This window comes from Tamandua tetradactyla, chromosome 9, assembly GCF_023851605.1.
Source record: "Tamandua tetradactyla isolate mTamTet1 chromosome 9, mTamTet1.pri, whole genome shotgun sequence".
Lineage (NCBI taxonomy): Eukaryota > Metazoa > Chordata > Mammalia > Pilosa > Myrmecophagidae > Tamandua > Tamandua tetradactyla.
The window spans coordinates 24,855,160-24,866,215 of record NC_135335.1 but is presented as its reverse complement, the minus strand read 5'-3'; positions in this window follow the sequence as shown (position 1 = coordinate 24,866,215).

Below are 11,056 nucleotides of genomic sequence, written 5' to 3'. Positions count from 1 at the left end.
CTTTGTTCAGTGGTAAAATATGTCCACTTAAGAACATTTTTCTTTCAATGTATAGTCTCAGCACAAATATTTCAACTTGAATAGAATACACTAATGTTGGAAGATTACAAGTTCTCTTAGAAATGAAGATTAGTTGATCTCCTTCCTGTATACATTCTCTAGAGCATTTCTTTCAGCACATTAAAATCCATGAAACAGAAGATCCAAGATGGCGGCTTAGTAAGGTACATGCGTCTTAGTTCCTCCGACTCCAAATCAACTAGTGGGTGAACAGAAACAGTACAGAACAGCTCCCGGGGCTGCGGCGGGGAATGGACACACAACGTAACCCAGTCTGGACTGGCTAGTCTGACTGCGAGACTCGGCTGCGGTGAGACCCCTGAGCGGCGTGCGATTTCCTAAGCAGCCGCAGCTGCGGCAGTCGGAGCTAATCCCTCCCTCCTTCCCGGGCCAGCTGAGAGTCTCGGAGAGGCAAGTTTCCCAAGCCGAGGCAGCCGGCACCCCTCTTTTGTGGGCGGCTTCGAGTCTCGGCTTCAAGTCCACGGCTACGAGTCTCGGATCAGAGGGCTGTCCGGGCCGTGGTGGCCCCCCCCCCGCGGGAGGCTTCCTGGTCCAGTGGGGAATCCCCCAGGCACGCTGCGGCCTGCGACCAGCCATGGGGTCCCCTCAAGCCACGGCAGCTGATGCCCCCACCACGCATGGCCCCTGAACCAAAGGAGAGAATTGGATCGGAAATCCCCAGGCCACAGAGGTCGGTGACCAGGGGAGACCCATTCCAAACACTTGAGACAAATGTGTGCCACGTGCCCCACCTACTGGGCAAGATAAGAAAAACAGATCCCAGAGATTTCACAGAAAAATCTTACAACCTTGCTGGATCTGACACCCAGAGAAATCTGAATAAATGCCCAGACGCCAGCAGCAGAAGATAACTGTCCACACTCAAAGGATTGAGAATATGGCCCAGTCAAAGGAACAAACCAATAGCTCAAATGAGATACAAGAGCTGAGACAACTAATGCTGAATATATGAACAGAAATGGAAAAACTCTTCAAAAATGAAATCGATAAATTGAGGGAGGACATGAAGAGGACATGGGCTGAACATAAAGAAGAAATAGAAAAACTGAAAAAACAAATCGCAGAACTTATGGAAGTGAAGGATAAAGTAGCAAAGATGGAAAAAATAATGGATACCTACAATGATAGATTTAAAGAGATAGACTTAGTGATTTGGAAGATGGAACATCTAACTCCAAAAAGAAACAGAAACTATCGGGAAAAGAATGGAAAAATTTGAACAGGGTATCAGGGAACTCAAGGACAATATGAACCACAAATATACATGTTGTGGGTGTCCCACAAGGAGAAGAGAAAGGAAAAGGAGGAGAAAAACTAATGGAAAAAATTATCACTGAAAATTTCCCAACTCTTATGAAAGACCTAAAATTACAGATCCAAGAAGTGCAGCGCACCCCAAAGAGATTAGACCCAAATAGGCGTTCTCCAAGACACTTACTAGTTAGAATGTCAGAGGTCAAAGAGAAAGAGAGGATCTTGAAAGCAGCAAGGGAAAAACAATCCATCACATACAAGGGAAACCCAATAAGACTATGTGTAGATTTCTCAGCAGAAACCATGGAAGCTAGAAGACAGGGGGATGATATATTAAAAATACTAAAAGAGAAAAGCTGCCAACCAAGACTCCTATATCCAGCAAAATTATCCTTCAAAAATGAGGGAGAAATTAAAACATTCTCAGACAAAAAGTCACTGAGAGAATTTGTGACCAAGAGACCAGCTCTGCAAGAAATACTAAAGGGAGCACTAGAGTCAGATACAAAAAGACAGAAGAGAGAGGTATGGAGAAGAGTGTAGAAAGAAGGAAAGTCAGATATGATATATATAATACAAAAGGCAAAATGTTAGAGGAAAATATTATCCAAACAGTAATAACACTAAACGTCAATGGACTGAATTCCCCAATCAAAAGACATAGATTGGCAGAATGGATTAAAAAACAGGATCCTTCTATATGCTGCCTACGGGAAACACATCTTAGACCCAAAGATAAACATAGGTTGAAAGTGAAAGGTTGGGGAAAGATATTTCATGCAAATAACAACCAGAAAAGAGCAGGAGTGGCTATACTAATATCCAACAAATTAGACTTCAAATGTAAAACAGTTAAAAGAGACAAAGAAGGGCACTATATACTAATAAAAGGAACAATTAAACAAGAAAACATAACAATCATAAATATTTACGCACCAAACCAGAATGCCCCAAAATACGTGAGGAATACACTGCAAACACTGAAAAGGAAAATAGACTCATATACCATAATAGTTGGAGACTTCAATTCACCACTCTCATCAATGGACAGAACATCTAGACAGAGGATCAATAAAGAAATAGAGAATCTGAATATTACTATAAATGAGCTAGACTTAACAGACATATAGGACATTACATCCCACAACAGCAGGATACACCTTATTTTCAAGTGCTCATGGATCATTCTCAAAGATAGACCATATGCTGGGTCACAAAGCAAGTCTTAACAAATTTAAAAAGATTGAAATCATACACAACAATTTCTCGGATCATAAAGGAATGAAGCTGGAAATCAATAATAGGCAGAGTGACAGAAAATTCACAAATACGTGGAGGCTCAACAACACACTCCTAAACAACGAGTGGGTCAAAGAAGAAATTGCTAGAGAAATTAGCAAATACCTCGAGGCGAATGAAAATGAAAACACAACATATCAAAACTTGTGGGATGCAGCAAAGGCAGTACTAAGAGGGAAATTTATTGCCCTAAATGCTTATATCAGAAAAGAAGAAAAGGCAAAAATTCAGGAATTAACTATCCATTTGGAAGAACTGGAGAAAGAACAGCAAACTAATCCCAAAGCAAGCAAAAGGAAAGAAATAACAAAGATTAGAACACAAATAAATGAAATTGAAAACATGAAAACAATAGAGAAAATCAATAAGGCCAGAAGTTGGTTCTATGAGAAAATCAATAAGATTGATGGGCCCTTAGCAAGATTGACAAAAAGAAGAATAGAGAGGACGTAAATAAATAAGATCAGAAATGGAAGAGGAGACATAACTACTGACCTCACAGAAATAAAGGAGGTAATAACAGGATACTATGAACAACTTTATGCTAATAAACACAACAATTTAGAGGAAATGGACGGGTTCCTGGAAAGACATGAACAACCAACTTTGACTCAAGAAGACATAGATGACCTCAACAAACCAATCACAAGTAAAGAAATTGAAGCAGTCATTCAAAAGCTTCCTAAAAAGAAAAGTCCAGGACCAGACGGCTTCACATGTGAATTCTATCAAACATTCCAGAAAGAATTAGTACCAACTCTCCTCAAACTCTTCAAAAAAATTGAAGCGGAGGGAAAACTACCTAATTCATTCTATGAAGCCAACATTACCCTCATACCAAAACCAGGCAAAGATATTACAAGAAAAGAAAATTACAGGCCGATTTCTCTAATGAATATAGATGCAAAAATCCTCAATAAAATTCTAGCAAATCATATCCAACAACACATTAAAAGAATTATTCATCATGACCAAGTAGGATTCATCCCAGGTATGCAAGGATGGTTCAACATAAGAAAATCAATTAATGTAATGCACCATATCAACAAATCAAAGCAGAAAAAATCACATGATCCTCTCAATTGATGCAGAGAAGGCATTTGACAAGATTCAACATCCTTTCCTGTTGAAAACACTTCACAGGATAGGAATACAAGGGAACTTCCTTAAAATGATGGAGGGAATATATGAAAAACCCACAGCTAATATCATCCTCAATGGGGAAAAATTGAAAACTTTCCCCCTAAGATCAGGAAAAAGACAAGAATGTCCACTATCACCACTATTATTCAACATTGTGTTGGAGGTTCTAGCCAGAGCAATTAGACAAGAAAAAGAAATACAAGGCATCAAAATTGGAAAGGAAGAAGTAAAACTATCACTGTTTGCAGACGATATGATACTATACGTCAAAAACCCAGAAAAATCCACAACAAAACTACTAGGGCTAATAAATGAGTACAGCAAAGTAGCAGGTTATAAGATCAACATTCAAAAATCTGTAGCATTTCTATACACTAGCAATGAACAAGTGGAGGGGGAAATCAAGAAACGAATCCCATTTACAATTGCAACTAAAAGAATAAAATACATAGGAATAAATTTAACTAAAGAGACAAAAAAACCTATATAAAGAAAACTACAAAAAACTGCTAAAAGAAATCACAGAAGACCTAAATAGATGGAAGGGCATACCGTGTTCATGGATTGGAAGACTAAATATAGTTAAGATGTCAATCCTACCTAAATTGATTTACAGATTCAATGCAATACCAATCAAAATCCCAACAACTTATTTTTCAGAAATAGAAAAACCAATAAGCAAATTTATCTGGAAGGGCAGGGTGCCCCGAATTGCTAAAAACATCTTGAGGAAAAAAAACGAAGCTGGAGGTCTCGCGTTGCCTGACTTTAAGGCATATTATGAAGCCACAGTGGTCAAAACAGCATGATATTGGCATAAAGATAGATATATCGACCAATGGAATCAAATAGAGTGCTCAGATATAGACCCTCTCATCTATGGACATTTGATCTTTGATAAGGCAGTCAAGCCAACTCACCTGGGACAGAACAGTCTCTTCAATAAATGGTGCCTAGAGAACTGGATATCCATATGCAAAAGAATGAAAGAAGACCCATATCTCACACCCTACACAAAAGTTAACTCAAAATGGATCAAAGATCTAAACATTAGGTCTAGGACCATAAAACAGTTAGAGGAAAATGCTGGAAGTATCTTATGAAACTTACAATTGGAGGCGGTTTTATGGACCTTACACCTAAAGTAAGAGCACTGTAGAAGGAAATAAATAAATGGGAACTCCTCAAAATTAAACACTTTTGTGCATCAAAGAACTTCATCAAGAAAGTAGAAAGACAACCTACACAATGGGAATCAATATTTGGAAACGACATATCAGATAAAGGTCTAGTATCCAGAATCTATAATGAGATTGTTCAACTCAACAACAAAAAGACAGCCAACCCAATTACAAAATGGGAAAAAGACTTGAATAGACACCTCTCAGAGGAGGAAATACAAATGGCCAAAAGACACATGAAGAGATGCTCAATGTCCCTGGCCATTAGAGAAATGCAAATCAAAACCACAATGAGATATCATCTCACACCCACCAGAATGGCCATTATCAACAAAACAGAAAATGACAAGTGCTGAGAAAGGATGCGGAAAGAGGCACACTTATCCACTGTTGGTGGGAATGTCAAATGGTGCAACCACTGTGGAAGGCAGTTTGGCGATTCCTCAAAAAGCTGAATATAGAATTGCCATACGACCCAGCAATACCATTGCTGGGAATCTACTCAAAGGAATTAAGGGCAAAAACTCAAACGGACATTTGCACACCAATGTTTATAGCAGCGTTATTTACAATTGCAAAGAGATGGAAACAGCCAAAATGTCCATCAACAGACGAGTGGCTAAACAAACTGTGGTATATACATACGATGGAATATTATGCAGCTTTAAGGCAGGATAAACTTATGAAGCATGTAATAACATGGATGGACCTAGAGAACATTATGCTGAGTGAGTCTAGCCAAAAACTAAAAGACAAATACTGTATGGTCCCAATGATGTGAATCGACACTCGAGAATAAACTTGGAATATGTTTTTGGTAACAGAGTTCAGCAGGAGTTAGAAACAGGGTAAGATAATGGGTAATTGGAGCTGATGGGATACAGACTGTGCAATAGGACTAGATACAAAAACTAAAAAATGGACAGCACAATAATACCTAATTGTAAAGTAATCATTTTAAAACACTGAATGAAGCTGCATCTGACCTATAGGTGTCTTTTTTCTTTTTTACTATTATTATTACTTTTATTTTTTTCTCCATATTAACATTCTATATCTTTTTTCTGTTGCTAGTTCTTCTAAACCAATGCAAATGTACTAAGAAACGATGATCATGCATCTATGTGATGATGTTAAGAATTACTGATTGCATATGTAGAATGGTATGATTTCTAAAAAAAAAAGAAAAAAAAATGGTCAGCACAATACTACCTAATTGTAATGTAATTATGTTAAAACACTGAATGAAGCTGCATCTGAGTTATAGTTTTTTTCTTATATATTTTTGTACTTTTTATTTTTATTTTTGTTTTCTCTCTGTGTTATCATTTTATTTCTTCTTCTGTTGTCTTGCTATTTCTTTCTCTAAATCGATGCATATGTACGGAGAAATGATGACCATACACCTATGTGATGATATTATGAATTACTGATTGCATATGTAGAATGGAATGATTTCTAAATGTTGTGTTAGTTAATTTTTTTAATTAATAAAAAAAATCCATGAAACATGAGCCCTCTGAGAATAGGTATGAAACTTGATTTTGAGACTTTCAAAAGGAATTAAGTAAAATATTGTTCTGTTTGTTTGCATCTGCAAGATTATTAGAATTCAATGGTAAAAATCAAGTTGAAGACATGCTTTGATTCGATGTATGCTCACTCTCATCTGAATTAATAAAGGTATGTCTTTCAGATTATAGGAATGATGAAACTATCAAATGTATTAAAAGTGAGTCTTCCATGAAACTGGTACTTTCTCTAGAGTGAAAATCAATCTGTGAGGACTGGAATGTGGTGAAAATAGAGTTCATATGTTTTGGTTTTCTTGAAGTTTTTGTATGAGTCTGTTAAGTAAGGAAGACAATTTTAACCACAAGAGGCAGTCCTTATTTATTTTTTCAATAATTTTTTCATCTAATTGTAATTGTTGGACTTGATTGCAGGCATTTAAGCCCAGGCCAACCTGGTAAGGTTATGGTGGACATAGAGTTTCTTTGGATTCATAATTCATTTCCAAAGGGAGGTTTAAAGTCTTTCAGGGAGTATTTTTATGAAGTTAGACCAGAAGGAGGCATAGAAAAAATTTGTAAGTGACCCCAAAGAAAGGAGATCTGTTTAGACGTGGTTCAACATCTTATTCATTTTTTTGTGTGAAGTCATGGGCATAGCAGGTGACTGGAATCCCCTTCTTTAGGAGACAGATACAGTAAATACTCAGAAGGACTTGAGAAATTTTGCTTGCATTAAGTATTTATTGAAATTAGTAAGTGTGGATTATGCTGGACAGTAAGCATCAGATGAAATAGAGGCGGAGTTTGGGTACTTTATTCAATTCTATGAATATGCCCATGTGATAGGAGAATCTGAGCCTAGGACAAAATTGTGTGAACAAACTATATGAAAAGATTTAGACAATAGAATGGGGACTCTGATTATTGAAATGAGAGGTGGAATTCTAAGTAAAACCTAGGTGTAAGCCTTTAAGGGATTTAAACTGGGGAAACAGGAAGAAAAAATTCACTCTGTCCATGTCTTCTTCTAGCCCTGTAACTTTTAAGATTACCAAATATTTATGACCCTCTATTAATTTCATTTGTTAAACAGACTTAATCAGTAAGTATACTTTGAGTATTAAATAAATGAAAATCTCCAAACACATTTAATGCAACCATTCATTCTTTATCTTGACTAAGGTATAATCAGTTTTTAATCTTATTTCTGTTTCTGAAAATACCATCATTTGCCACAAAATTATTACGTATTTTTTAACACTGTCTTATGGGAGAATTTACAGTATAGAAGACCTTTCACCTTTATAAATTATGAAATGCCAGGGTATATTAGCTGAGAATGATTAGTAGAGGGTAAGAATTCAGCCTCCACTTTATTAAATATCAGATAGAGAGAATAGATTTTCTCCCAAATCACTCATTCTACATTATATGAGTTTCCTAATCCTATTGGAATGTTGAGACATTAAGACTCAGGTATTTTTGCTATCTTTTGACACAGAGGATTTTCAGGAACATATTTTCATAGTAGGAGACAATTTTCCCTCTAAATAGACCAAGTCCTTGAATTTCTCACCCCATGAAAAATGCATTCTTAAATTTCTTGGTGACTAACCAATTCCAGTGAGATGAGATAGAAAACTCAGGGTTGAGTGAGTGATATTGTTAGATATCTCATGTGGAAGAACTGACATGATTTAGGGCAAATATATTCAGAAAGGCAAGTTTAAGGTAAAGTTAGAAGGATGTGAGAGTCCACAGGACTGTGATGGATGTATCATAAGCCAGAAGTAGTTATATTTGAGAAATTCTAGAGTGATTTCTCCTGAGGCGGAGACCCAATATTTTGATATCAGGGAAGAATAGGAAATCTCTGGAAACCATTCACCAATGGATACATAAAATACAAAGATTTTCTCATTCTTTTCTGAACAATGAAGGTATTCATATCATCTTATCCAGAGTAGCCAAGACCTTCTTACTCTTGATCTGGCAAAACATGGTTCCCCTACTTCTTCTCTTAGAACACACTTCCCATTTCTGTTGATTGGACCTGGGTTACTACCAGATGAAGGGTTGGGAATCAAGAGAGTTGGGTCTGGCAATTTAGGACAAGGCAAGAATATCATCATTTCTTTCTCTTTTCTCAATATGCTCCCTGGTGCTTATCTGGTTGTGAATGAAAACCTGAGGAAGACAGTTGTCAACTGACCTATGGACAATGAAGCCACTGGGGAGTAGGAATTATCCCTACTGAAATTACCTAGGTATTGTCAACAGATGTGCATGGACATTCTAAGCTCATTTAGGAGATATGCAAGGATCCAAGTGCTAGTTAAGTTTATCCAGGCTTCTGGGATGGTGATTGTCCATCAAAAAGTAATCTTCTTTCCAACACGAATTTGCTTTGTACCCCTTAAGGGTATGTATTCATTGGAAAGCTGAGAAAGACTTTCTCTTTGTCATTATAGGCAAAATACTGCATTCACTGATCCTGCTAATGTCTACAAGTGGCTTAGCAATGCAGTGAACATAGGTGAGAGAGATGAGTAATAGCAGAATTTTACAGTCAGTAGGGAGACTGGTGTTGAGTAGGTGAGTTCAATCAACACACTGTTATATGTGCTTGGATGAGGGCTGTGCATTGTTGTGAGGAACAAAACTGAGGGTTAGTTAATAGAAGGAAAAGAAAATCATCTATTTTCCCAACTTTTAATTTCTTAGAATATTGATACATATTTGCACCATTTCAAAGCTTTAAAAAAGATAACTAAAATTATCCTTCTCCTAACATCCTCATTTCCCATTTTCCCTTTCTGTAAATAATCTATATTCAATTTTTCTAAGTGAAAGAAATGAAAATAACTTTATTTTTAAATTTTGGCTTACATTTGGGAGGAGTATATTGGATAAAATTAATGGTCCTGTGAATTTTTTTGAAGAATTCGTCGTATCAGGGTGGGAAAAAGGCTTATTTGTATTCTCGAGCATATAATAGGAGGTGAAGATACAGGAGGGACAATGAGTAAGTGCACTTGAAGATCCCAAGGAAAGTTGAGATGGGAAGGTTTCATATTCACAGAATATCAGTCTGGGACCATCATTCAGTATAGCACTTTCAGGAGACTATGATGTGAGCTGCTGAACTATCTGTACTTGTACGTTGTGATTAACACCTGAGTTATGGAGAGTTGAGTGAGGCAACATGTACTCATTCCATTCTGTCTATGATACCTGTTTAGTACTTCAAACTGCTGGACTATGTTACAAGATTTTCTGTAATCCTACTGAATAATATACATATGCATTATGATCAGATAAGAAGTATTTTACACACAGCTCATTGGTCTTTCAGAAATGTACAGGCTGTGAAATGATATCAAAGATGACAGGAAACTGAGGTCATCTTGGGGAATAATCTAATGAAAGTTAAAATATAAAAGGGGTGTATCTTGTATATTACCCACCTTAGAATGAATGTAAGTTTGCTTGAAATTGTTGGAAAAGAGCCTTTTAGCTATGAATGCTTAAGTGCAAATTGTATATCATTATCTGAAAGTGATGACTACTAGTGTATTGGGAAATTTCCAGGTTATATCATGCCACATGCCTTGGGTTCTTCTTTATTTTTTAGCATTTTTTCTTGTATAGTGCAACATGTACAAAGCAAAGAAATAAAAAAGCAATAGTTTTCAAGGTATTCTTCAATAAGTAGTTACAGGATAGATCCCAGAATTTGTCATGGGCCACCATATGACCCTCTCATATATTTCCTTCTAATTGCCCCAGAATATAAGAGGCTAGAAGGCTTAAATACTTTTTTAACATCACAATCGAATTTTTTTCTTTTTTGTGTGAAAAATAACATATATATATACATACACAACAAAGCTATAAATTTCCAAGCACAGCACCACAAGTAGTCGTAGAACATATTTCAGAATTTGACATAGGTTACAATTCCACAATTTTAGATTTAATTTCTAGCACACTAAAATACTGGAGACTAATTCAGTATTAATATTCATTGTTAATCCTATCTTCTCTGTATGACTCTACCCTCACTTTTGATCATTCCATCCCTCTCTTTAGGGGTGTTTGGGCTATATCCATTCTAAAGTTTTCATAGTTGAAAAGTCCACCACTAATATTGGGTAGGGAGATGGAACTATCTGATGTTCTGGAGAGGCTGGGCTAGATTTCAGGACTTATCTGGACCAGGGACACATCTGGAGGTTGTAGGTTTCTAGAAAGTTACTCTAGTGCCTGGAACTTTTGTGGCATCTTATATATTGCCCTATGGGTGCTTTAGGATTGGCTGGAATGGTCCCGGTTGTGGGTTGGTAGGATATGATAGGTAGCAAGGTCTACCTGAAGCTTGTATAAGAGCAATCTCTGGAGTAGACTGTTGACTCTATTTGAACCTCTCTGTCATGGACACTTTATTAGTTATAATTCCCCCCCCCCCTTTTGGTCAGTATGGAATAGCTGACCCCACAGTACCAGGACTGGATTCATCCCTGGGAGTCGTCTCTCATGTTACCAGGGAGAATTTCACCCCTGGGTGTCATGTTCTATGTAGGA